We start from the raw sequence: 25,869 nt of genomic DNA, 5'->3' as shown, positions 1-25,869 counted from the left end.
ACAAGGAGGCCAGCTGCAGGAGGGTGGTGGGGAGACGTTCTTGCCACTGCTCTGCTACATGTACCGGGGTTAAAGGAGTGAAACATCAAAGAGCAGTGGTCCCCCGCTGATGACTGATGCAATGCAGTTGACCCCATGGTGCTGGGCCACAGGCAGAAATGTCCAGCAGATAGTAACACCAACCTGTACAGTACAACCTATGCAAGCAATTGGCTCACACTCTTTCAGAAATTATTTAGTCCTACATTAATGAATGATGTGCAGCACATCTGGCCAGATGTTTCACATGTTTTCCAAGCCCAAACCACTGGCATACACACAGCAGTTCCCATTTAATATTGTATAGACCTGCTGCTCATGAGAAACATGTGACTTGGAACACAATTAATTTGTTTCAAAACACAAAGACACATTCCAGTGCCAGGTGACAGCAAGATATGAGAAAACAAGTAGAGAAAGTTCAAAGCAGGAGCTCTCTGGGATGTAGTATTTAAATTAGGCTGGAGTGAAGGTACGACTTGGGAAGGTCTACAGCTGTTTGAAGTGTGACAGTATTTCCCTGCCTACACTTTGCTTCTAGCAACTCATTTCAGGTTCAAGAGGACCAATACAGGCATGCACCTGTCATAGACACATTGGTATTAACTATTTGAAAACAAAATCTTCAATTAAGCATTAAAGGAATTACTCAAAGGAATGCATTCAACACAATTTTTGTTGGTATTTTATAGCTAAGACGAATTAGTTCTCACCTTTACCTTGTGAAATACGTTTGTTATTTGCAAATTCTCTTTCCTTCATGACCTCACAGCCTTTTTGAACATTTTGTTACACATTACATGCAGCGGCAAAGCACTGCAGTTCTCTTACTGGTATTTATTTCGTTCCTTAATTTGAGCAGCAAATGATTTGTGTGAATTAATGGTTGAATTAAGGGTTATGCCCCATAATTGCACAAAACAAACACAATAACAATATGTTTGATGAATAATGCAAAATGGAGGTATGAGGAGGGAAATTATCCAAAAAAGAACTCTATTGTTCGTACATATGGAACAAACACTTTTTTTTTTGCTTTGATAAAAACAACCATTCACAATGCTTGCATTTCATCTGCCTCACAATAAACATAAACCAAAAGTTTTGTGACTTTAGAGGAACAAAGAGAATTGGCAATGCTTCTGAGAGCTACGGTAAAGACGGGGCCATGAGCACAGCATGTGTTGCATATAAAAATATATTCGCCCCCCTTTGACTTTTTGTTCTTTATTTTGTGCTTCAGTTGATTATCCAAAAGCAACCGACTGGGATTTTTCTGTTGGAGACCAACATCAAGTAACATTTTTAAGAAATTAAAAAGGGAAAATGTTGAATCCTATAAAGCATAACACATAGTGTACATGTTAATGTCACAGGAAGTTGTGTACAATTATGTTTTCCTTTCAAAACTGTTTCCTGCTGTATGATGATGTTAATGTAATGTTTCTCTGCTACATTCATACATGCTACATTGACTCATGGCCATGCGCCACGCCTGAATTTTCAATGAGCCCCCAATTCTCTGTGTATTATATTGCTGCATTTATCATTATTTGCCAGAAGCCATTCTGTCACACAAATGGCATTGTCAATGGCATTGTTTCCTGTTTTCTGCTCTCTTGATACCAGCTTAACATTTCCTGCATGTGCTTAAATTTGTAAGAAGGCAATGGGAGGCTTTTATTGTAAAGCCACCTCAGAACAATGCCAGCGAGGTTCACTGATGTTGAATTGAGACAATTACATCTCTGACAAAGCAGAGTGGATCAGAAGATAACAAGGACTGATGTTATCTTAAGAGCAATGATGAAGTTTTAGCAGCTGGACTAAAAAAACACTATGCAGGAGTTTTGGTTTCAGTTTGTGAGCAAAAAGGAGAATAAAACAGAGCCGCGCACAGGTGAAGTGGTTAGATGTTAGATGCCCCGTGGACATACAGAGGGCACCGTGTCGGCTCTGTTCACTGCTGCTCACAGCAGCTCGGCGCTGTTTGTAAGATCTTTATCTGCACATAATACCAATAATCCTACATTAGGAGCTGTGTCTGTAACATGGTGGTACAATGTAAAAATGTAAGTGAAGTTGAAGATCCTCAGCAGGTGTTTAGAGCGGCTCTGTTTACAGTAAATCACTCTGTATTTTCAGTTATTATCAATCATGCTTTGCAGAGGGGATGTCTGCTCCACAATAATTGTCAAATTAAATGGATTTTTAAGAAAATTCAAAATCCTGCTGTTACACAATTAACATTCACCCCGATAAGATTTACTCGTGAATGGTGTATGATTACCAAAATGTAATTAATTTCGCTTTGAGCATAGCTCAAACAACTAAACTACAGTCTGTATGAGTGAACTACCTTCTATGCGATGGTTGTGTATATTTTGCAAAATAAGAGCACATTTTTCAGTATGAAAAACAAAACTGTTTTTATTGGGAATATTGTTCTCACTACAGCCAAAGGACAAAGTGTGAAAAGCAATAACAAATGTTGAAAAATCTTTGTCATTGGTTTTATTAGAACAAGTGAACCAAGGGCATGAAAGCATTTATAAATAGTTTATTCATTGTATTTTCTTTTAGTGCATCACAACCAAATTTCCAACCATCCTTTCAAATCTAATCACAAACACTAGTGTCAACAAAGACAACTACACAGCTGCAAAACAAATGATTATGATACAAATGTCATCTCATACCGATGTATAGCTTGGAAAGTGGTCATTTAACGGTCTTTACAATTTTAGCATTCATATGAGATTAATATTATATTACAGACAACAGTTCTAAGATTAAAAATGTAGACTGTCATTGAAGATTCTGTCACAGCAGCCTTTTCCATCTTGTGCAATTTATTTTCTGTAGAAGTGCATGTCATTTCAGGGTGCATGACAGACTGCTCTTTTTCATTTTTGGCTTTTTTGAAGAGATTGACGAATGCTCATTTATACGTACTGTACTTTCTGCTTTCTCTGTTACTATTATTTATGTTTATAATTCTTATCATATCACTATGAATCTATGTGTTCCTGTTTTTGTACAATGTATGCAGAGGTGGAATGTAACAAAGTACATTTGCATTTAAGTACTTGTACTTTAGATGAGTAACTCCATTTTATGCTACTTTGTACTATGGAGGCAGATATTCTGCTTTTTACTCCACCACACATTAATTTGACAGCTACAGTTACTACTTACTTTGAAGATCAAGATTATACATATTAAACACATTATACAAAATAATGATAAATCATTATAGAATAAACTAGTCAACAGTATATCGATTGTTAAAATTAGCAAAATTTGCAATTACAACAAAAAAATGTTAATGCATCAGAAATAATAATCTACTGTATTAAGATGTATTAATATAATGTATAATAATATAACTGGAATGGGCTATTTTCAATGCATAGCAAATATTTTTTCTTATGATACTTTAAAGCAACTACAAGGAGTTTTTAACTGGTTATGAACATAAGCACACACCTACATAAGCAAACAAGACCATCAGGGAGAAGATTGCCTGTTTCTCTATAGGTATTCTAAATGCCTGTCACCAGATCAGATTCCCTGTGTAATCAGATGAAACAATTTACACACCATGCAGACAGGAAGAGCCCGATCCTGAATTGGCCCTCTTCCTCCTAGACAGGTATGTAATATGTCTATTTCATTTGGCTGTGTACAGTCCATGGAGGTGTAGGTCATGGTGGACGTTATTGTAATACTGTAAAAAACTGGCTTATAACGTAACATTTTATGGTGACCTAGCAACCAAGCTATATCTTGTTGTTGGCTTATTATTATGAAGATATAACATTATTAGGGAATGTTGATAACTTTAGCTTTCTCAACAAAATTACTATTACAGAGCAGCTGAATGTGTTAGTTGTAAGCTTACATGTAATATACAGTCATATTACAGCTATTAATCTTACATAGCCACAAATAGATAAATTACCTCATTGCTATGCATCCTGCTTAGCAGCTGTTTAAAAAAGAAAAAAGTATTAAAAATAAGTTGCATCTTTCGTTCACTTGCTTCCAAAACGAATGCAAGTGCTAGCCAGATCAAGATCTTTACGACATTAGGGGGTAGAAACACTTCCACTTTTGTCCACAGGGGCCGCCAAAATCAACATAAAATGAAAGTTCCTTGTAGTTGCTTCAAGTACATTTTGCCCTAAATATCTCTGTACTTGATTTTGATTTTGAATGCAGGGAAGAGTAACAGAGTAGTTTTACATTGTGGTATTGCAAAGTAAAGGATCTGAATACTTCTACCTCCACTGGATATACAGTATGCACAGAGGGGGAACCAAACAAATTTGTCATAAATACAGTTTAATATATTTCTTACAGACTGTTGTCTACTCTTTCCCCGTTTTTACATCTGAGTTTTAGATAAAGCTAGGATATTCCTGGAGAGGATGTCTCCTGTTTGATTTATAATGAGTGAATTTGTAGAGGAGTAATCTACCTTTGAGCCACTCGGGGGTTGAGGGGAGAGCTGTATGACTGCAAATAAAATCACCTCCAGACTACAGAGCCGTCATTAATCAGACCCTTGGCTGGCAGTCCAATGCCTGCTGCTACGTTCCCTTCAGACCTCGTTGTTGGATATTTGTGATTGTCTGTAGTTGCTCTTCCCCCATCCTCTCCTATCCACTTCCTCCCCGTCATTAATTAAAAGCATGTAGCGAATCTCAACTCACAGCTCTCTCAGAAATATGCAGACTAATTTTCCCATCGGGCTGTTTTCATCTCGTCTCTTTTTGTTCGGGAAACTGCCTTTTTCTGTCAGTGACGAGAGCCAACATGCCGCAACATACTCCAGTTCTTTCAGTTTCACTCTTGACAACATGACTTCTGTACTGCAGGATAAAAAAGGGTTTATTTAGTGATGATTAAGGGACTAATTTGCCTTGTTGTGGTCATTGTTTAAGCTAGTCATCACTGGGGTTGCAGCCACTAAGCTTATGGGAAGTGTGACTTACTATGCTGAAATGAGCAGTATCTGACTGTCACAGTGTGTGGTGTTAGACAAGGGATGGCAAAGTGGCAGTTAAAGTGGTTAAGTGGCTACTGCTGAAATATGTAGATTACTCCAACATTTAACTGTTTTGTTACGGAAGAAAATTAAAAATGGAGTGCAAGAGCTACAGCAGAGACCAGACACATCGTACTGTACATAGGCAACCATAAAAACAAGCTGGAGTGATTCTTGGAATAAAAGTCTGAAATCTTTTCATGTTTCTGCAAACACACCAATGTATTTACCTCTGCCAAAGATGCAGTTTGCTTTCATAAGACATCTGAAAGAACTGCCTGTAAGAAGAGTGCTCCATTAGTGCTACACCCACACTGCTCTTTTCTCAGACATACAAGGTGTATCATTTATGGCTTCTGCAATTGTTTGCATATGCAGAAGCTCCTCTGGAATCTGCAGCAGAAATTGTCAAAGAACATTGTTTCATTCCTCAACGTTTTAACACTGCTGTCGGAGCGTGGCAGAGAATCTCGATTCAGTGGCAGACAGATGCCAACTTTCATCCTTTTTAAGTTTCCTTCAGAGAGGCACTATGTTGGCTGAGAACATAAATTCAAAGTAAGCCTGAAAGTCAATCTCATGGGGTTTGACCAGCAGAATATCCAAGGCACATATGCACCTTTTGATCAACTCTATGGGTCTACATTAGGATTGACATTTTCATAAACTTAATGAGGCTTCACTTATGATTTCAAAAGTGAACTGTTGGGGTTTTCTTAAGTGTTTTAATTGATTTTAATAGGCATAAGGATTTCTTATATTTTAAGCTACATTTCTCACAGAAGCTGTGTTGAGAGAGTTAGGCATTCTTCCGGGCTGTGTAGGTGTAATATTGTTGTGGGTGGGGATGTGTGCCCTCAGGTTGAGCATTAAAATCCTCAAACAAAACACACAATATACTCAAAGCTGGCCATTCTCCCGAAGTTTGGAGGGCATTGTGTGAAAAGATGTTTATGGTCTGGTGAAACCACTCAGATTTCAAGGGAATGGTTAAGATTTATTAAGTATTGAGTCCATTCAAACTACACAGTCATTTATCAGGCATGGAAACTTAGCGCAACAGCAGCCCAGCTATGGAGTAAATAAAACAACAAAATTCACTCAGTATGCTATTCAGGTCATCTCACAGGTCAGACAACAGTATGGTTTCAGAGCTTTGCAGTGCTCGCATATACTTTACCTACTCGTCTGTCTCCTTTAATACGCGTCGTAGTTTAATGTAAAATGTTTTTTAAATTTCAGGGTGAATTCTCTGCCTGAGATACTCTAGAGATAGTTTAGTCTGTTTTTGCTTGAGTAGGCTGAGGTGAGCTACAAGTGTCACTCAAGCAGATTCAGTGAATGTGCAAACATGGATAAAGCCTTTTTAAGTTTTGATAAAGAGTAAATTCAGGATTCTTAGGAAGCCCAATACTATACAAAAAGTACACTGTTGACTCAGTCAATATGATGCCATAGTAATAATGTATTTAGTTGATTTGTGTAGTAAAGCATTTGGTCGTTATTCAAAAATATTTGCACATAATAATAATTTGTAACAGTCACTTATGTCAGTGAGATGTTTTTTGATATTAGATTCAGACTCATTGATGTTATAGATACAGACTGCTGCATGCTTTAATTTGAAGATGAAAAGTATTGCTATGCATTTACAGTGCCAGTGTTTGAATTTGTGTCGCCTTTCCCAGGGCTCACTTGTTTGCATGCTGGTTACTGAGAGCTTGATTTAATAATGATCTGACACAAGTTACTCAAAGCTGGCTTGAAACTTGTCCAGAGCTGATGTAATTGCAAGTCTGGGCTTATTTAAAGTTTACCCCATTTATAAACACATTTTCAGACATGGTTTTATTTAGGGATTGATGAATGCATGAAATAACTTTATTTATATAGCACCTTTCATGCACAGAATGCAGCTCAAAGTGCTTTACAATTCATTAGCAAAAACACCAAAAACACAAGTTTAAAACCATACACATACAAAAGGAGGAAGGGAGAAAATGTTACTATTTATAAAATAGCATTAACACAGGTTCTTTAGAAAGATTAAAACAGACAGCTGCTAGTTATAGGCTATATTAAAAAGATATGTTTTGAGTTGTCGTTTAAAACTGTCCACTGAGTCAGCAAGTCCAATAATGAAAGGCAGCGTATTCCATATTTTTGGGGCGGTGCGGCTAAAAGTAACACCCCCAAAGGTTTTTGTGGCGACCTTGGGAATAGTTAAAAGAGCAGCTGTGGAGGATCTTAGGGTTCGTGGAGGATCATAAAACGATAGGGAGTCTGTGATATAAAAGGGGGTGAGGCCATTAAGTGCCTTAAAAACTAAGAGAAAGACTTAGGCTTAAGATAAGAAAGACTTAAGATAAATCCTAAAAGATACAGGGAGCCAGTGTAGGTTGCGTAAAACAGGAATTATATGATCTCTCATTTTAGTTTTTGTTAAAACCCTGACGGCAGCATTCTGAATGGTCTGTAGTTTTGCAATGGCTGCTTTTGTTGGCCAGTATATAGAGTGTTGCAGTAGTCAAGACAACTAGAAACAAAAGCATGAACATGCTGGCTCAGCAGTCTCACCTCCGCTATATTGCTGATTATAAAAGGCAGTTTTGGTCAACAAATTAAAATGGGCTATAAAATTGAGGTCAGAATCTAAAATGACACAGAGGTTTCTTACTTGTGGTAGTATCTGCGAGGCCAGATGTCCCAGTTTAGCAAGAACAGGATCCCCCTTATTTTTTGGGCCAACTAGGAGGATCTCAGTCTTATCTTCATTTAGCTTTAGGAAGTTCTTACTCATTCACTCATTAATGGCTGACACAAAGTTAGTTAGATTGGACAGAGTATTTGGGTCATCTGGCCTCACGGACAAATAGCCAGATTAAAAGTTTTCAAGAATACCATTCTCAGAAAGGTGTTTGTTTAATTGTTTAAACACTTCCTTCTCTAAAAACGTGCTCAGGGAAGGTAGATTTGAAATGGGACGGTCATTACTAAGAGAGGAAGGGTCTAAGTTAGGTATTTTGAGTAAAAGGTTTTACAGTTGCAGTCTTGGGAAAATGGCAGATTCTAGGGACGAATTTATAATGAGTGTATTTAAGGCCAGTTTATCATAAGTGCTCTTGAAAAGAGCTGTATTGTTATTAAAAGACGATTCAGAAGAAACTATATATTAAGACATTGCCAAAATTCGCACAATCAAAACAAGATTTTAGAATCCTTGGCTTTATTTCTTATGTTTTTAGATAAGATACATTCCTCGTAACTTTGAATTAATTCCTCCTCAGCAACACCAATGGTCTTTTAAGTATGAAACATCCTCTGTAGACTTGAAAAGTAGCTTTGTAGTTTGTAGTTCACCTCCTCACTGAGATCTAATGCTGTGGTTTTCCTGGATTGACAGAGGTTACAATAGATTCCAATACCAAGTTTCACAGTGGGGGAAAACATTTCTAAGGAAATTTCTTGAATCACTCTTGCAGCATAATCCATGTTCAAAAGAGTCATATTTTCACCAAAATATATAAAATATGGCTAAATATACAGCTTCTGCCTTAATTCTCACACCTGATCCTACCATGTTTGTAAGTGGGCACATTAACTGGTTTATGCATGTGTGCTGGCCTCCTGCTCCTCCATTAGTCAGGAGAACTGCTCTGTCCTCGCTCACGCCAAGCCATGTTGAAAAAATGGTACCTCATTGTATAATGCCATGGGCCAGAGTCATGAGAGGGTGTCCGAGGGGTCTTAAAAAGTATTAACAAGTCTTAAACGCCATTTTCAGAGGTATTACATTTTGTAGCTTGTTTTCAGTATGTATCAGGGACGTGATTTTTCCGGATTGATACAGAAATCCAGATTGTCCGACCTGAAAATGTGACCCACGTGAATCATGCAGATTCAGACCCGTTAAAAAATATTTTATGGTTGCACTAGCTTCTCTGTCCTCTCGCCTTTGCGAGTGGGCCTCAGTTCCTACTCCTACACTCACACACACACACACAGCGGACAGCAGAGCAGAGAGGCCGCGGTGGATACAGTGAACCAGGTGAAGTGAAGGTAATGTTTTGAAAAAGTCGAGTTTTCATCTGCTTAGTCCATATTAGCTAATAACTAATTGTTACAAACAAGCTAAACTGAAAGCTACGTGTATGTTGCCTAACTGTGTTTGCCACAAATCTTAAAATATGGCGAATTCTTGTAAACTTAGCTGCGGGTTGAGACAGCAGCCCCCCTCCAAACCAGCCCCTCCTCACTCTACAAGCAATACCTGCAGCAGGGGGAGGAGGACAGAGGACAGGAGGTCCTCCAGTATCAGTCCCTCCTCCTCCTGTATGATATCTGTGTTCTTCATTCTTTCTAAACTTCACTCAGTATTTTGATGTCAGGGATATTAGGCTATTTATTTTATTGACATTTTAGATTTGTTTCCAGTGAGATATATTATTGAGTTTATATAGTGATTTTACTGTTGTGAACTTTACTGTTGCTGCTCTAGAAACAATATTACTTATATTTAAAATATAAATCAGTTCTAATGCTGTTCTGAATTTTTACTTTTACTGTCACTTACTGTTGGGCAGTAAGTGACATTTACTGCTTCCATATCTGGTTTTGTGGATACAGTGGTAATATGTGCAAATCCAACGTGTGTGCTTTAAAACCTGTTTAATGGTGGTAAGAAGAAAATAAGGGGTACCTTTTTCATGCACGTGCATGGAGCTGATGACCTTCATGTGCATGCGCATGACCCGATGACCTTCACATGTATGCATATGACCTGTGGTGCACGTGCATCCTTGAGTGACGTGCATGTCTCGGGGTGCGTACATGTCCGGTCACACCTTCCTTTCACACCCCTCACCCCTCCAAAGACCATTTGTTGATGGCCCCGGATGTTGTTAAATTGGTGTAAGTGTTTTTTTGGGAGTGGCTTTAAAACTATATAGTGTCGTTTTGGGGGCAGATCATATACTAATCAGTGACTGTGGGACAACGGCTACTACATTTGACAGAGATTTTGCATTGATTCTGGACGGCGGCTGTATCTCGATTGAGTGACTGATTTGCCGTGCTTCTTTTCCATTTTGCACTGATTCTGTCAACATCATGGCCATGGAGAATACAGGTAATCATTCAGGGGTCTTGACTCCAAAACGACGTTATAGATCTTGCTGATGCTGATTTGCTGATGGGTCCTAGAAAGAATAAGTCATCCCATAAAAACCTGACTGATTTTCTGGAACAAGAGGCATGGGTTCCACAGTATGAATGGGATGTGGAAGACTTTAGGGTATCAGGATACTTGTTTGACCAAGAGCAGTCTATCTTTACAAAAGAGAAGCCAATGAAATGTTCCTTCGTGGCACTATACCACACATTAATTTTTTTGCCAGAGACTGGGATCCTTTCAGAAACAAAATTTGTAAAGAGCTAAGTAACTCGAAAGGGGAGTGCACAGCACAATGGGATGGATCCGTGTTTGGAGAGACCTATCGTGTAGAAACAGACCTTGAGCTCTACCACCCTTAATCCTACATCTTTTTCAGACTATAGTATAGTGCATGCATGTGTTATTCAAAAGGCTCGGAGGGGCACCCCTGACGAGGATAAATGCTACCCCATTACATCTAAAGAATGGGAGACATGGTTTACCACTGGTTTTGTAGTCCAGTGGATTGATTGGGGGAGAACTCTTGATATTTTCTCGCGTATCGATACATTATTCAGATGGTAGACTTACAAGCGCTGTGAAGGTCTCAAAAGAAAACCTTTCGACACTCTGATAAATGAGCAGACTCCAGAGGCTGATGAGAACAAACTGGAGCAGGCAAACCCCAGAATATGCGCACCTTTACCCAGATCAGTACGGCCTGATGAACTCAAATATTTCAAACCTCTCCCGTTTATAGGGCCGTTCTAAACATTTGTGCTGAAAGATGCACAAAATGTTGAATATTTTGATTGTTCTGAATTTTAGCATATGTTTTATGTTAGCATCAAAGTTAAAGGACACCGTAACATGTAGACACTCTTTATATTTACTTTTTAATAGAAATGGTCTATTATGCATATGCACACGATTTTGTTGATTTATTTGCCAAATCATAATATAGCATGTGAATGGAGAAAAACTGAAACCAGAGATACATTCCTTAAAGAAACAAGCTGTAAACTATGAAAGTAGTAAAAAAGTAGATAGGTAAAAGTGGTTTGTGTGTTCTTAGTGTTGATAAAAAGTTGTCAAACCACCGTATGTTTTAAAACCTCTCCATGTTTTGGTACAAAAAGTGTAGAAAGTTTTGTCAGTGTTGGTGAAAACAAGCAGCAAAAAAAAAGGACCTGCTGTTTACAGGTTTTAGATTGAAAACTTGATAGTAACTTATATTTTGTTGTATAGCCATACAGTATGTAGACGTTGAGCTGTTACAGCTGTAATTGTGTCCTTTATAGCCTTCATTGATCTGTCATGTTGGGTATCGCATTTTGCACAATAAAAAGATACACTTAAGACCATTATGTTCAAAATTTTCAAAAACAACCAAATATAGTGGGCTTGGTTAACATCACCTTTTGAGTATATTCACCCCAGTAGGAGTAGTTATGTTGACATCTTGTACACCACCAAATAGATTTTCGGCTCCAAACACAAATCTTTTGTGTTATCATCACACCTTAACAGTAGTGATGCAAAAATTGCAAATATTTACTATATACATCAGAGAAGTCTATAGTTCAAAATGTCATTGTAAAACTTGTCAACACAAATGGACAATTTAACTTACCAGTAATAAGAAATGTATAACTATGGTCAGAAAAGATGCAATATGTTAAACAAAAATGTTTGTTGTTAAGCTGTTTTTTGTAGTACATTAAGCTTGACAAGTTATTTTGATGTAATATTTTGTGTATAGAATACTGGTGTAATTACATTTTCAAACCTAAATAGTTTCATACTTAATGCCTTTAATGCATGCTTTTATAAAAGAAAAAAAGTAAGGCTAAAACCACATCAAATATATAGTAAAAATGTACAATCACAAATGTTCGAGTCAAATATCTTTCTTTTAACATTGGTCCACATTTTACACATTTTACTGAAAAATCAGCAGCTAACATAATAATCATTCAAATAATTTCACAGTGTTTTTTTTCTACAGTAAATGCTGGCAGAGATACACATCGGCCATAATGATAGAATCATCTGTATTCTTTGAGAGTTTCTTGAAATTTCAGTTGGCTTCTGTTCAGTGTTAGTAGTAAGTGTTTCTCCAACAATGCTAAGAAATCTAAAACTGCCATGAATATTTTTTAAGAAATTCTTTGTATATATCTTTTCACGTACATAAAACAGATCATACAAACAGTTATGGTACCTCTGTCTTGTTTAAATAATATGATAGATAATTCACTTGTAGAAAACAACTTTCTTAACATTAGCACACATTTTACTTTCTACAGTGATTGTTGCCACAGATACACAGCATCGATAATGGCAGATTAATCTGTTATTTTTATGAGTGTTTCTTGAATTTCCGCTAGTCTCTGTTCAATGTTGGGTTCTGTTAGTAAGTCAGTGAGTGTCGCTTCAGCCAAGAATCTTCTCAGGTTCTGTACAAATATCTAGAGTAGTGTCTAAAACATTATTTTCATTAATGTTTTTAAGAAATTGTTTGTATATATCTTTTCAAGTATGCATGCAAAACTAGTCTCCTAGTAAAAGGGGCTCCATATAGATGGTGATGCTGTCTCTGTCTTAGATGTTTAATATGACAGTGCCCAACAATCAAATTTTCTTGAGTTGAAATTTTCAATACTCATGCATGTGATTGCTTTCAAAATGTTGATAGAATGTGGCGGTAGAGGCTTAGTCAGTCATCTGGGCTGTATTTTCTTTGTCATCGTCATTAAAGAATCCCCATCTTGTCATCTTGTGATGGTACTTGTAGGGCTTCATAAAATTGTTCTGTTCAAAACAACGTAGAAAATTGTACATTAAAATTAATAGACAGATGCTAAAACTTCACAGCAATAGTCACCTTCTTTTTCACTTTTAAGACTATCATACCTGATGGTGTAGACTTGACAGCAGCTGGTTGTAATTTACAAATTATTCTTTGTTGTTTAGTTTGTAGACCATTTGTCGCACCATTTAACTTCTCATTTAATTCTTTATTATAGTCTCATATACACCTATGTAATACAAAAGAGGGTTTTTGAAACAGATTTGACATTCTAAGAGACAAGAGTCTTCTGCATCTCTTTTTATAAAATATTCACTGCTAAATAAGGTCAGTGTTTTTAAAATATGCTTATTTATGTTTTAAACTGTGGTGGAGGAAGTATTCTTCAGTAAAAGTACTAATACCGCACTGTAAAAATACTGTAAATACAAGTAGAAGTCCTGCATTAAAAAAGCTTACTTCAGTAAAAATATGTACATAAAGTATTAAAAGTAAAAGTACTCAAAGCAGAAAAATGTCCATGTAATTCTTATACTGTTATCGGACTGCAACTAAAGATTATTTTCATTATGGATTAATCTGCTGATTATCTTCTCCATTAATCAGTTGATTGTTTGGTTTGTAAAGATTATGAAAAAAGTGAGAAAAAAGTATCATTAAAAGGAATATCAGCAAATCTTCACATTTGAGAACTTGGAACCATGAAATGTTTTTACATGAAAAATGACTTAAACCATCAAAATAGTTGCCAAATAATTTTCTGTCAATCGACTAATTGATTAATCGACTAATCATTTCAGCTGTACTTGTATAAACCTAAACTGGGGAGTTTAATTTATAACAAAACATCAGATTTAATCTTACTCTTCATATGTTTTGTGTGTAAAAATTTGTAAAGTAACTAGTAACTAAAACTATCAAATAAATGTAGTGAAGTAAAAAGTACATTTCCCTCTGAGATGTGGTGGAGTAGAAGTAGAAAGTGGCATGAAAAGAAAAGACTTACATACATACAAATTTGAATTACTTGTACTTTACTTAAGTACAGTACTTGAATAATGTACTAAGTTACTTGTGGGTCAGGAGAGGTTTTTGAGAAAGATTTCCCATTCTAATAGATAAGATCCATCTGCACCTCTTTTTTAGAAAATATTCACTGTTGTCTAGGTCAACGTTTTTAAAACGTGCTTGTTAAATGTTTAAATACATGAACTGCATGCAAGATCTTTTCACACTTTTCATAATTTTTATTATATATACTCAGATACTCTTAAGGTGATGTTGGATATGTCACAATTACTAACATGTTGGGACATGTTTTCACTTTATGCCCTACCCGTGCTCTACACCTGTTTACCCATGGGAATCGATCTTTTGTAACAAAATCAGACTCCTACTCCAAAATGAATCTGAAATAAATATAAATTAAACAGGGATTCTCCAAGTACCATATACAATTCATAAGATTTATTGGACATGAAAGATTAAATTTGGGAAAAAACATAATAAGCATCTATGCAAGAGGTCCATGAAGGTGGTTAATATATACTGAAAAGTTTGTTCTTTTCATTTCCCATATTTCCCCCACTTACTTGTAGTTCAGAAGAGGCTTTTGAGAAAGATCCACCTGAAATTCTCTCTTTTTTTTAAGATAAATGTTTTTCAAACTTATTTATGTTTAAATACATGAATTACAAGCGAAATCTTCCAGATACTTTTCATAATTTTTATTTTATATAGTCAGATAATCTTATGGGGATGCCTCAATCACTCACTAACATGTTGCAGCTGTATCATCTACACCCCTGTTTCCCCTTGGGAACCTTCAACACCACCCCTCCCTGTTTTACAACACACACACACACACAGAGAAATAAGTGCAAATCACAAGCCTATATTAATTGGTAAAAATTAGGGGTTAAAACCCTGATAAACCCATGACTGCTATAATCTAACAACAGTCCTACCAGTGTAAGGTTAAGACCAAATGTCTGGGAAAGGAAGAGGGATGTGTGAAGGGAAGGGGACTTTGACACCCCCGTTTTACAACACACACACACACATATATATGGTAATTCCACTATAGATGTCCCAAGTCCCAGTTCCCATCACAGACATCATGCACGTGCACGAGTGTCTGTCAGCCCCATGTATGTGTACGAAAAATGTTCCCCTTATATACTACTGTGCTATTCTTGCACAACTACAGAAGATGATAAAATTGTAGTAATAGTAGGCATTGTTTAATCCTAATTTATTACTATTGAGTAGCCCTTCGTTCAGAAAGTGCCCACTGTGCTTTCTTTAGATTTGCCTATAAACTTTTTAATGCTGTGCAGCCGTGTTAGCGAGCAGCTGTGTATGTTAGGATATCAAGTACTAATAGTAAGTACTAGTAGTTAGTCACTGTAGGATTTTTTAAAGCCATTGATGAACTCCATATGTTCATGTTGACTGTAGATTGTAAGCTTTGGGGCTCAGCTGATGTCTCTGTTAATTATTTTAACTCTCATGCTCAGGTCAGGCAGCTAAAGGCCTGTTGAGGCATCTCTTACTGGCCTGCACATTCGGTATTTGCGATTGACTAATTGAGCATTTAAAGGGCCAGATTGCTGTTTCTGCATGTTTTAGTCCATTTACTATGAATAATTTACTCTGCATTATTGCCAGCCATTTGTTAAAATTACAGATAATTAAAACTTTCTTGAGATTGGTAATCCATCACTTGAATCATCAAATTCATTGTTAATTTTTGTCAGTCGCAGTATCATTGTGTGGTTAATGCATATAAAAGAATGGGTTGATTTGAAAAATCTGCTTGTGCTATGCCTTCATGTGCTTGTAGGAAACCTTCTTGAGAAGGTCTTGAGACTTGAGAGTTGGCTGCCAAACATCCTTTAGATTCAAAACATTACCATCATTACACTTTCCAAGACATCCGTTCCTGCTTATTGTTTTTCCTCCTAGTTATATCTTGTGAAAAGGAACAAGGTACAAATGTGGTACCAAATTGTTGATAATTCCTTGAAATTAAGAAATATTCCTCACAACTCATAAGTATTCAGAAAAATGACTAAATTCAATCCACAGGTGGAATGTTCTGTTGCCTATAGTCATATAACTCATTACTGTCAATCATAATCCAATATTCAAGCATTTTAAAAAGAAATATATACTGTACATATATAAAAGCGTATTTACAGAGCATAATGTTGAGCTGTCCTTGAGACAGCATTCCTTGTTTGTAGTGATAAACCTGATAATATAAAGGTTTTACCTGACTATTCCCATGAGCAGTGTGCAGACTGAGCGCTGTTTGAGTCGACTGAAAGCACTGAAGCATTCCTTTGCTTGACTATAAGTGCATGGTGTCTCAGGAGGAGTAAGTCTATGAAGAGAGGATCTCGCTCTTTCTCCTTCATTGAGAGTGAAAGAGCTGAGAACATTGACCTGAACAAAGTCATTTACAAAATGCAAAGATGAAATTTGAATATTTATAGTAATGTTTATTACCTTTGTCAGTGGATATGTCTGGCTTTGCTGGTTAGATTTGCAGGACTGTAAACTTATACCATATGTAGTCATTTATGTATTTCTACCTCAAACCTTTCCAGTAACAGCATTTGCTACGAGATGATATCTCACGGCCCACAAGCTTGTAACTGTCACTAAACTACTTTTCCTTGATCACTTTTTAAATATGGATAACTTAGATGTTTGTGCAAAGATTGGATATGAGAAGAATGATGCAAAATGGATGAATGGACCTTCATGAAACCGAAAACAAATGTATTCTTCCTACAACGCCTGTATGCAGATGTCTGTTTGGGCGCAGGAGATTGAAAGATTAGATTAAGCCCGTTCTCGCACTAATTATCATCACTTGTCATGGTAGGATGGTAATGGTTAGCACTACAACCCAACTCATTCAAAACAATGTCCATCTGTTTACAGTTTGCCATATTTTACCTCATAAATGCTAAATTGAAAGTGAAAATAGGGCATAATCACTTGGCTGCCTGCTCTTCAACTTGATAAGGAAGGCTAGCTGTAAGATTGATTTACTAGTTTGTCGTATTTGTGCAGATAGTGGGAGCCAAAGTGAGGAGCAGCTATTGTAGAACTCATAAACTGAACACTATGTTAGTATAGTACATTTGAATTTAAAGGAAGAGAGGAAGTAACCCTGCAGGAACAGGTTTGCTTTCAATTAACTTATGAATTCGGTATCCACATTTTACTCACATCTACAGTTGTCATTTGTTAAAAGCACAACTTGTAGCGTCTACACATTATTTTAGCTCTAAATCTGTAGTTTAAAAAAAAAGGCCTTCAGTCTGCTTTTAAAAAATTCCCAAAAGCCAGTAGCATACTCCAGTGTACATTTAAAAGGCTATGTATCAAGGGCCTCACTGAACTGTGGATTAGGCCCAGTGACAGGGGTCGTGGTAAACCCCTCCTGTCTGGGTTATCGGTCTCTGACAGCCCACTGCTCTCTGATGGCTGCTGCCGTCACAGGAGCATGCATCACACACTTGTCAAAGCGCCTCTCCTCCACCCACCCCCTTTCCGCTGAAAGTCAACACCACAGTCTCACCACACATATATTTACGTGCTCACAGACACCCTCACAAGACGTGCATACACACGAGCACATGCGCGCACATACAGTACACATATACAGACACCGTTCCTATTATGGTGACAAATCCTGCCTGAGCTGGCTTCCATCTGTGAGTCATGGCGTGGTGTGTTGTACGAGTCAAACTCCCCCGTCATCTGCCTTTCACAGATGGATCTGCGGGGTGTCCAAGGGCCTTGTCTGATGCTGGTGGCCACGATTGTAGGACAGTTTGGATTCAAACCTCCCATCATCCGGATCGAGAGCAGAAACATACCCAAGCTTTGAGGTTTAAGGGGGCAACTCTCCAACAAGGGGGTCAGGTTAATCATCAAGGCTTGACTGGGTTTAATCCATTAAACCATGAGTTCACCCCTACATAGATGGTTGGCTGAATCTCTGCACTGATCCCATTTTCTATGTATACATATCCGTTCTTTCACCCTGGCTCCTATTTGCCCCCATAATGGGATTAACTCCAGTGACACCAATCTGAAATCTAGCTTTAAACTGTGCGGGGTGAGTCTTATTTCACTGGTTATTCCCATAAGGGATAAAACATGGCTTGGGTTACATAATTAGATTCCTCTTTCCAACCTAAATGTAAATGATGAAATTAATGATAAATAGCTCGGTGTGTGCACTTCATGTTTTTTGCTGGCCCGGTCAAGATTCTTCCAGTAACATAAAACACAACTGACGAACCATGTTAATTAATGTGCCTGTTTGAATATGTAGAGGGCGCTGTCATAAATAATGGATGCTGTCAAGCGCAGCTCAAATTGCAACCTAACACTGTCTCGACGACTTGGGGTCTGTGCAGCAAAAAAAGGCTTTGTCCAGCTATTACTTATTTTGGCAATAAAGATAAAATAGGTTTACTCCACACCCGCACTTAAAACACAATACGTTCTCAGTTATTATTGTTGAACCCACAATAACTTTTGAAACACAGCTGTTAAGCAAGCTTATTATCAAGCTCTTTTCCACTTCATAATAAAATCAACGTGGAACAATTGACCTTGGCGGAACAAAAACCCTTTCACTCCTCTCTGCCTCATTCTCATGGTGCAACAAGACATTAGAAAGCCATTTCATTGCTTTGTCTCTCATTGCTCCCAGGGCCATTAACAATCAACAATAAAAAAAAATTCTCAACACCCTCATCTCTTGTTCTCAGTGGTCAAAGGCAGCATAATACAAGGCCATCTAGTCATCTTAGATTCATGTAACTAAAATGTGCAGAAAAGCATATGGTGGTTTGTTAATGTGGGGCTGCAATTGACTGTTACTAACCACATTTGACCTCATTTATATGAATGTGCCTAAAGGTTTTTCATGAGGCTTAAAGATGTTGTTTTTTCTGAGGGAGCTGATTTGACATTGTCTTTTCATTATGATTTACATTGATTCCAACACTGCACTCCATATGCATATGGATTAAAAACATCTGCATCGTTGCTTAATAGTTTAACATATTTTAGCACATATTTTGCTTGCTGTAGATTACAATAAGTTCCAATGTTTGATTGGACTTGATTTGACTGATATAATACATTCATACTGTATTTCTCATTTACTTTTAGTCACCATTCCCTTATGTTAAAATCACATTTGCATAAAAATAATGAAATGGTTCCAGAATCAGCACTAAAGATGTCAACAGGGTAGCTAAATTGGGAGATAATCCATTGCAAGGTTACATCAGTCTTATATTACATTGCGACACTGTAGAAAACCAAGGAAATTGCACAAGAGCTTTTGAAAGGGCAGATTATATATACAGTACAGGCTATGGTAATGCTACATATGCAGCTATTTAACATGGATACACGAAACTTAACTTCTTTGAAAGGGTTCAAATAATATTACAGTATAGAAAGGCATTGTAATAATTATTTATTAATTATTAATAATTGCAATAATATTTATTTTGTTTGAAATGCAGGTAGGAGTGTCTTTTGGTTAGGCACAGAAATCTAGACGTGCTCATTAGTGTAGGATTAATGTGTGCAGTCATGTGTTCACATGTAAAGGGGTCAGCTTGGATATTCTTAAATCAAACTAACTTTTAACATCCTTTTAACCTCTCTCACCTGGTTTTATGTGTCCTTTAGCTTGTATATAAAGCTGTAGATGGTGGTGGACCAGCCTCTATTGCAGACTCCCTGTTGTTTTATGTGTCTTTACATTACCTTTAATCCTTTGTTAGATATTTAGAAAACAGTCATAAGAAAACTGTGGAATACCAAAGTTATTTGGGAGGACACCTTTTTAATGGAATAGTTTGACATTTTGGGATATATGCTTATCCGCTTTCTCATTGAGTTAGATGAGAAAATAGATAGACTTCCCATATCTGACCGTACAATATGAAGCTACAGCCAGGAGATGGCTAGCTTAGCTTAGCAAAAAGACTGGAAACATGAGACATAGATAAGAGTAGTGTTGAACTTCTCATCTAACTTTAAGCATATTTTCTAAAATGCCGAACTACTCCTTTTAAGTAAGAGTTTAAAACATACTTACATACATACTATTTCAATTAGAGAAGTTTCCAACTAATCTTTCATCTTGCAATGTCTTCCTGTCTGTGTAACTCTATTTAGTATTTTATTCTTATTATTGTGGTTTTCTGTACTTGTTTCTTTGCACTTGAATTTTACTAGTTTACTGCTCTTACTGTTCCTTATCATAAAAATATCTTGATGTAATGAAATCACCTAAAACCTGGTACCACATTCTCATAAAGCACCACTTTTGTGAAGTTATAATTAATGGCTTTATAATAATTTACCAGTAGCTAGGTAAGAAATCATCAATTCTGCAGTTACACATGTTTTAAAAAAAAATAATAAAAGGGCATGAGTTCCTCACTTTCTAATAAGCCAGTTCATAAGGTATAAATGGTAAAAAGTCATTGATAAAGGCTTTTTACAAAAATCCATCTATTCTGCAGCTTTAAATGTTAATGAGTAGTTGATAAACAGATTATGGCCTAGATGCCCTGCAGCTACAAAAGATTGTGACAGCATCCAGTTGTTCTCAATAATGGCTTATAACTGATCTATAAAGCATCAGTTAATTATTCATTACCCATTAATAAACCCATTAGTTACAACTTTATAAAGGGTGACAAATTAAAAGTGGTACCAATATACTGTATATATTTTAGACTTTCTCTTCAAACTTATCTTAAGTAAGCACTGTGTGCAGGTGAGCTGACTCCACCTGCACTCGAGGGCATAACATTTTGATTGACATTTCTTAGCAAACAATCTGTTTGACTGCAGTCATCGCGACCTCTCTTCCTTTCACTCCCCCTCCTCACAATCTGGTGGATGGTGTAGAAAGCATTTGGCCAGTAATGTCATTTACCCATGCAGACCCATGCTCATATTTATTGTACTTTCCTTCAGCCTTCTTTCATCTTTATCAAGCACAGATGTCCTGAACTAGACCCAGCTGTCCACTTTATGGAGGACTTAAAATATAAAGGAGGACGTGTTTTTGCCTTCCACAATATCATAATGTAACATGGAAGAATATGGAAGGGTTAAAAATCTGTATTGACTCCTCGAAAAATTCACAAAAAAAACACATCATAAATGTGTGGCAGGAGGTCTTTTTAGACACATAAGAAACAGGATTACTGTCAAAAAACAAATCACTTATTGTCTTTTCATGAAACCCTCCAGTAAACAATGAGTTTTTGTGGCCATTCTATCAGAGCATTTCCCAATTCATCTTAATGGAAATCTGCAACTTTTTTGCAGTGAAGACCCAGAGAGGCTTGAGCTGCATCTGTTTTGAATCCAACATAAGATGAATAGCAAAGAAATTAGACTGTATAACACATCCATACTGTAGAGAGGAGAGAATTTAAGATGCTGTAATATTGCAACAGCAACAAACAGGGCCTCCGTGTGCCTTGTATGCCCATCATCAGTCACCAAAACATTCCTTATCAGTGATGCCTTTTTATTCCAATCACTCTGAACCTGATTCATGTTCATGGCACATCGTCAGTGACATGAGGAAAAGGTCCACGGTGAGGCACAAAATGGATTGGGCGTCCATGGTGGCTAATTCTGATTCAAGGAATTGAGAGAGCTGTGTTAAGGATGTTAGGCATTAAAGAGTTGTCTTTTTCATGGGATTATCTGCGAAGGAGGAAGTCAGTATTCAGACAGAGCTGACTGGCAAGGCAAGATCAGCTTCCATCCAAGTAGAACACTTCTTCAGGCATGCAAAACATGCAGACTTAAGTCACATAATCCCTTTCAATATCAGCGAGGATGTCAATACACTGACATGAATGGATAGGATACAACAGTTTTACAGGCTTACTGTTGTTTCCGATCACAGTGTTTGCAGTGGTAGCTGGCAGGGTGCTATTATTAGCCACTGCAGTGATATAAATGTTACTGCAGATCCACTGACACTATGATGACAAAACATATTTAAACCATTGGTGAAATGCTGTCCCGTCTAATAAAATATCATGAAGAGGATTCCAAGCTAAGTTTTATTCTTTGCACCCCAACGTTGTGGCATTTATGGGCCCTGCAGATATTAAAGTAAATAATTGGACACAGAAAGCTAACACTCAAGCACATCTCTGGGGCTAAACAAACAATAGCACTCTGCACTTTGGTGCCCGAGTTCAAATGAGACTGTAACTGTGGATCATAACAGGGCTTTTCTGGTGTTTTGTGGAAGCACTGTTCTGTCAGCGTGACTAAGCAAGGCTGTCCAAGTCCAGCTGACCATGACTGTCTGAGAGAGCTATGAAAACAATCGCTTTTCAAAACAAGCAGTTTCAGGCAAATTGGTGACGTTACGCATTCAGATGTTGCTAAATGCTGAAAATGGCATTGTTTTTGCTTCTTTATAATACTGCCAAGCATTTGAAAGCCTACACTTAACATATTGGAAATGGCATTCAGTGTTGAACGCAACATATTTCAGGATGTTGTTATTATATCCTATCAATATTTGCTGGTGCAGGAGCCCAGTTTCTTCATGGAACTCATTAAAGTTTCATTGTATCTCATCTCATCTTACTGTATCATAGACTTCACATTCTGCTGTAGAATCTGGATATTCTTAAAGATTTCATTGATCAGTTGAAGGTTTTAAATGTTTTAATGTGATAAATGTAGAACATGGAACGTTTGAATGTGGAAGTCATCCATCCATTTTGTATACTTTCTTATCCCTAAAGTATACAGTACATGGTGTGAAAGCCAGGAAAACTGATCAGCGGGGTTGTGCTCAATTCAAAACTTGTGAATTCCAGTTGAATTGTTTTAAATGAGTTTAAACTGAAGTAAATTGAAAATTCACTGTAATTACAATTTTCTGTGAGTGAACTGTAGTATGCTCCACTATATTGTAACAAATGGACAATAATGGAAAAGAAAGTTAAAATTAAGCTATATTGCAGGAAAACTGCAATTTATAGTGTGGATACATTATTAGAACTGGATACCGGACCCAAAGATGGCGCCTATTCAGTCCAATGAGAATTGCTCACCTGGCACATATGCCATAAAAGGTTTCCAGCTTCCGGGTTTACTCCCAATAATGTTTGATTACTATTTCTTATTTCATGGGCTATTTGGGATCTTTTTGGTAATGCACATATAATAATATAAAAAACAGCCCTAATATCTTCATGCTTTAATATGAAGGGATCTGTTATAGTTTCATTCTACCCATTTGATAATAATTTGGTATTTGGACATGGTTTGCTGTGTTTTAGATATTTTGAAAAATTAAGCACTATATCATCGTTCACATTATTATATAGGTGGTAATAAGCTGTGGGCCTGTAAATGACACATTTGGGTTTAAAATGATCCTCAAAATGCGTTTAACTGCCTCTCCAGCATACTTAAAAGGAAGTTCTCATTCCATGTTCAACCCTGACAGTGCTGTAAGCTAACTCTCATCAGTCTTCCTGACTTGTGTTGTCTTTATTTTTTTTTCTGAATGGGTACATCTAACAATAAATGGCTAGTTTGATCAGTGCAGTGACTGCCTGTATGTAGCAGGGTTTTAAAGTAACTGCTTGGCGAAGCCATAGTCTTGGCTTCTCTTTTTGCTTTTTTATGTATTGAAACCTTGTCAGTAACAAAAGACTTGCTGTTCTGTTTCCATGCAGGTGTAAATGCAGGTGGCGCAATGCTAGTTCAAGGTTTGTGCATGTGCCTTTTGTGGCTCAGATCAAGCTTGATTGCGCCAAGGTAAAGGGACAACGGTTTCCCCAAACAGCTGTTTTGACTCATTGGTGCCAAGCAGACTGGTTGAAAAAAACTCTTTTAAAAGGTGCTATGCAGGCGGAGGTTGTGTTTATGCAACGACCTCAAAATTTAAAAGAAAGTGCCAGTAGAACTTTTCAAGGCTTGTGTGAAGGCACACACACAGATCTTCAAAATCACAAAAATAAAACCCTTTCATGAATGTTTACTTTCCCCCCTTTTACTTTTATGTACATTTTTCATCTTGAACATTAAAATTAATATCTAAATTTGATTTAAGATGTTCATCCACCATTTAATGTAATTACATTAAATGTGTGTGTAATTAATAATGGGTTTAATTAATGGTTGATTTTTGCCAATAAAATCATGCACAACTACATGTAGAATGTATGAGAGTCTTCCCTTTCAGTTGATTAAATGACCTGTAGCCAGCATACAGCAGCGGGAATGATACATTAATTTAAAGGATGTGCTGCATGTTTTCAAAGTGAAATTACACAATTATTCAAATCAGTGGGAGTCCCTTCATTAATTAATTTAATCACCTGACATGGCACCAGGCTCTACCTAGAAGTACACAAACTTCTGTGCTTTTCTGAACACCAAGGCTAGATGTATAACCGATAAGTATGCACAAAAAACATGCATTCGTCATTTCCCACTCGTAAACTGGTATTTATAAAAGAACTTCTTCTTTGGTCTAATGAGTGGTGGAGCGGGCACAAGTATTCATATGAATGTTTATGGCTAACTATGGGAGTGGAAATGGGGCTTGTGTGCGCCCAATTCCACAATAATTTAGATTTAACAGAACCAGGTGTACGCACGGCTTTATAAATCTGACAAATCTATCTTTGTGCGTACAGTTGTAGTTGGTTTTATGCATCTGGCCCCTGGTTAGTAAGCTAGCTCAAAGACTCCAAGTATAGCACCCTGAGCTCCATCTAAGATCCTAGAACATTTTTAAATGGTATGAGTAATTGAATGCAATATTGAATCATGCAACAGACAAAAATAATGAGCACACATTTTACTGTCATGCTAGTTACTGTATTTATAACCTAACAGGACAGGTTTCATTGTTTGGTAAATAACTACATGCACATACGATGCTCAATTTTAGTGTCTCCTAAAAACGCAAATTCACTTTAAACAGGAACATGATGTACCATTGGAAGAATATTTGGAGTGTTGTATAATCGTATTTGGGGTGCTGTACATTTGTGCTTTGGGCCTTGGCACTTCCTGCACATGAACAGTTTACTCAAAGGAGAAGCCAGACTGGATTCTCCTTGCAGCCCATTAGGAAACAGTCTGCTGCTTTTAAAGGGGAAGGACGCAGCTGACATAATCTGCCATTACAGAAGCTCACCCCAACCTGTCCTGCAGATGATACTGTATATTTGATCAAAGTCTATTAAAAAAAAATAACTTTCAGGTTCAGATCACGCTCTGGGCACATGAACACTATTCTTAGCGCGTGCACTATTTGCTTCTCTGCCGCTGTTGTGTGCATGCATGTATGCATGTATCACCTTGTTAGTTCAGAATATTAACACAATACCTTTATTGTTATTTACCATTTAAAGCCTGTGTTGTAACATGCATTAGAACACAGATTTAGTAATTAGCAGACAGCAGCAAAATAAATGCACAAATCATTTGGTGGTAAATGTATTCAGTTATAGCCTATTAATGATGTATTCACATCATAAATCAAGAATCAATCATAAATCAGTCATAAGTGATGATAGAGATGGAGTCAGAACTGTTGCAAACGTTGTACATTGCTCTGTGAAGGTAGGAAGCCAGAAGTTGCTGTGTTAAAGCAAACCAGTCCTTCTTGCACATCTCATGCACTTGTCTCTCATACCTACTGATTATGTATGTGGTACTGGTAAATGTGCTGAGCATGGCTAAGTG

The 25,869-nt window shown here is 37.0% G+C and overlaps 1 protein-coding gene across 9 annotated transcripts in view; it reads left to right on the top strand.

The window, feature by feature from the left end:
* lrfn1 (leucine rich repeat and fibronectin type III domain containing 1) overlaps positions 1–25,869 on the top strand; it is a 168,660-nt gene that overhangs the window by 89,296 nt on the left and 53,495 nt on the right. The window contains exon 1 of one of the 9 annotated variants that reach the window (XM_044203096.1): positions 10,104–10,220. The exons of the other annotated variants lie outside the window; for them this stretch is intronic. The gene's annotated coding sequence lies outside the window, so the exon portion shown is untranslated. Of the gene's footprint in view, positions 1–10,103; positions 10,221–25,869 lie in introns of those variants that run through there. 9 annotated transcript variants of the gene reach the window in all.

The sequence above is a fragment of the Siniperca chuatsi genome, linkage group LG7, assembly GCF_020085105.1.
Source record: "Siniperca chuatsi isolate FFG_IHB_CAS linkage group LG7, ASM2008510v1, whole genome shotgun sequence".
NCBI lineage: Eukaryota > Metazoa > Chordata > Actinopteri > Centrarchiformes > Sinipercidae > Siniperca > Siniperca chuatsi.
The sequence above is the reverse complement of the archived record's forward strand: the minus strand, read 5'-3'. Positions and strand labels throughout refer to the sequence as shown.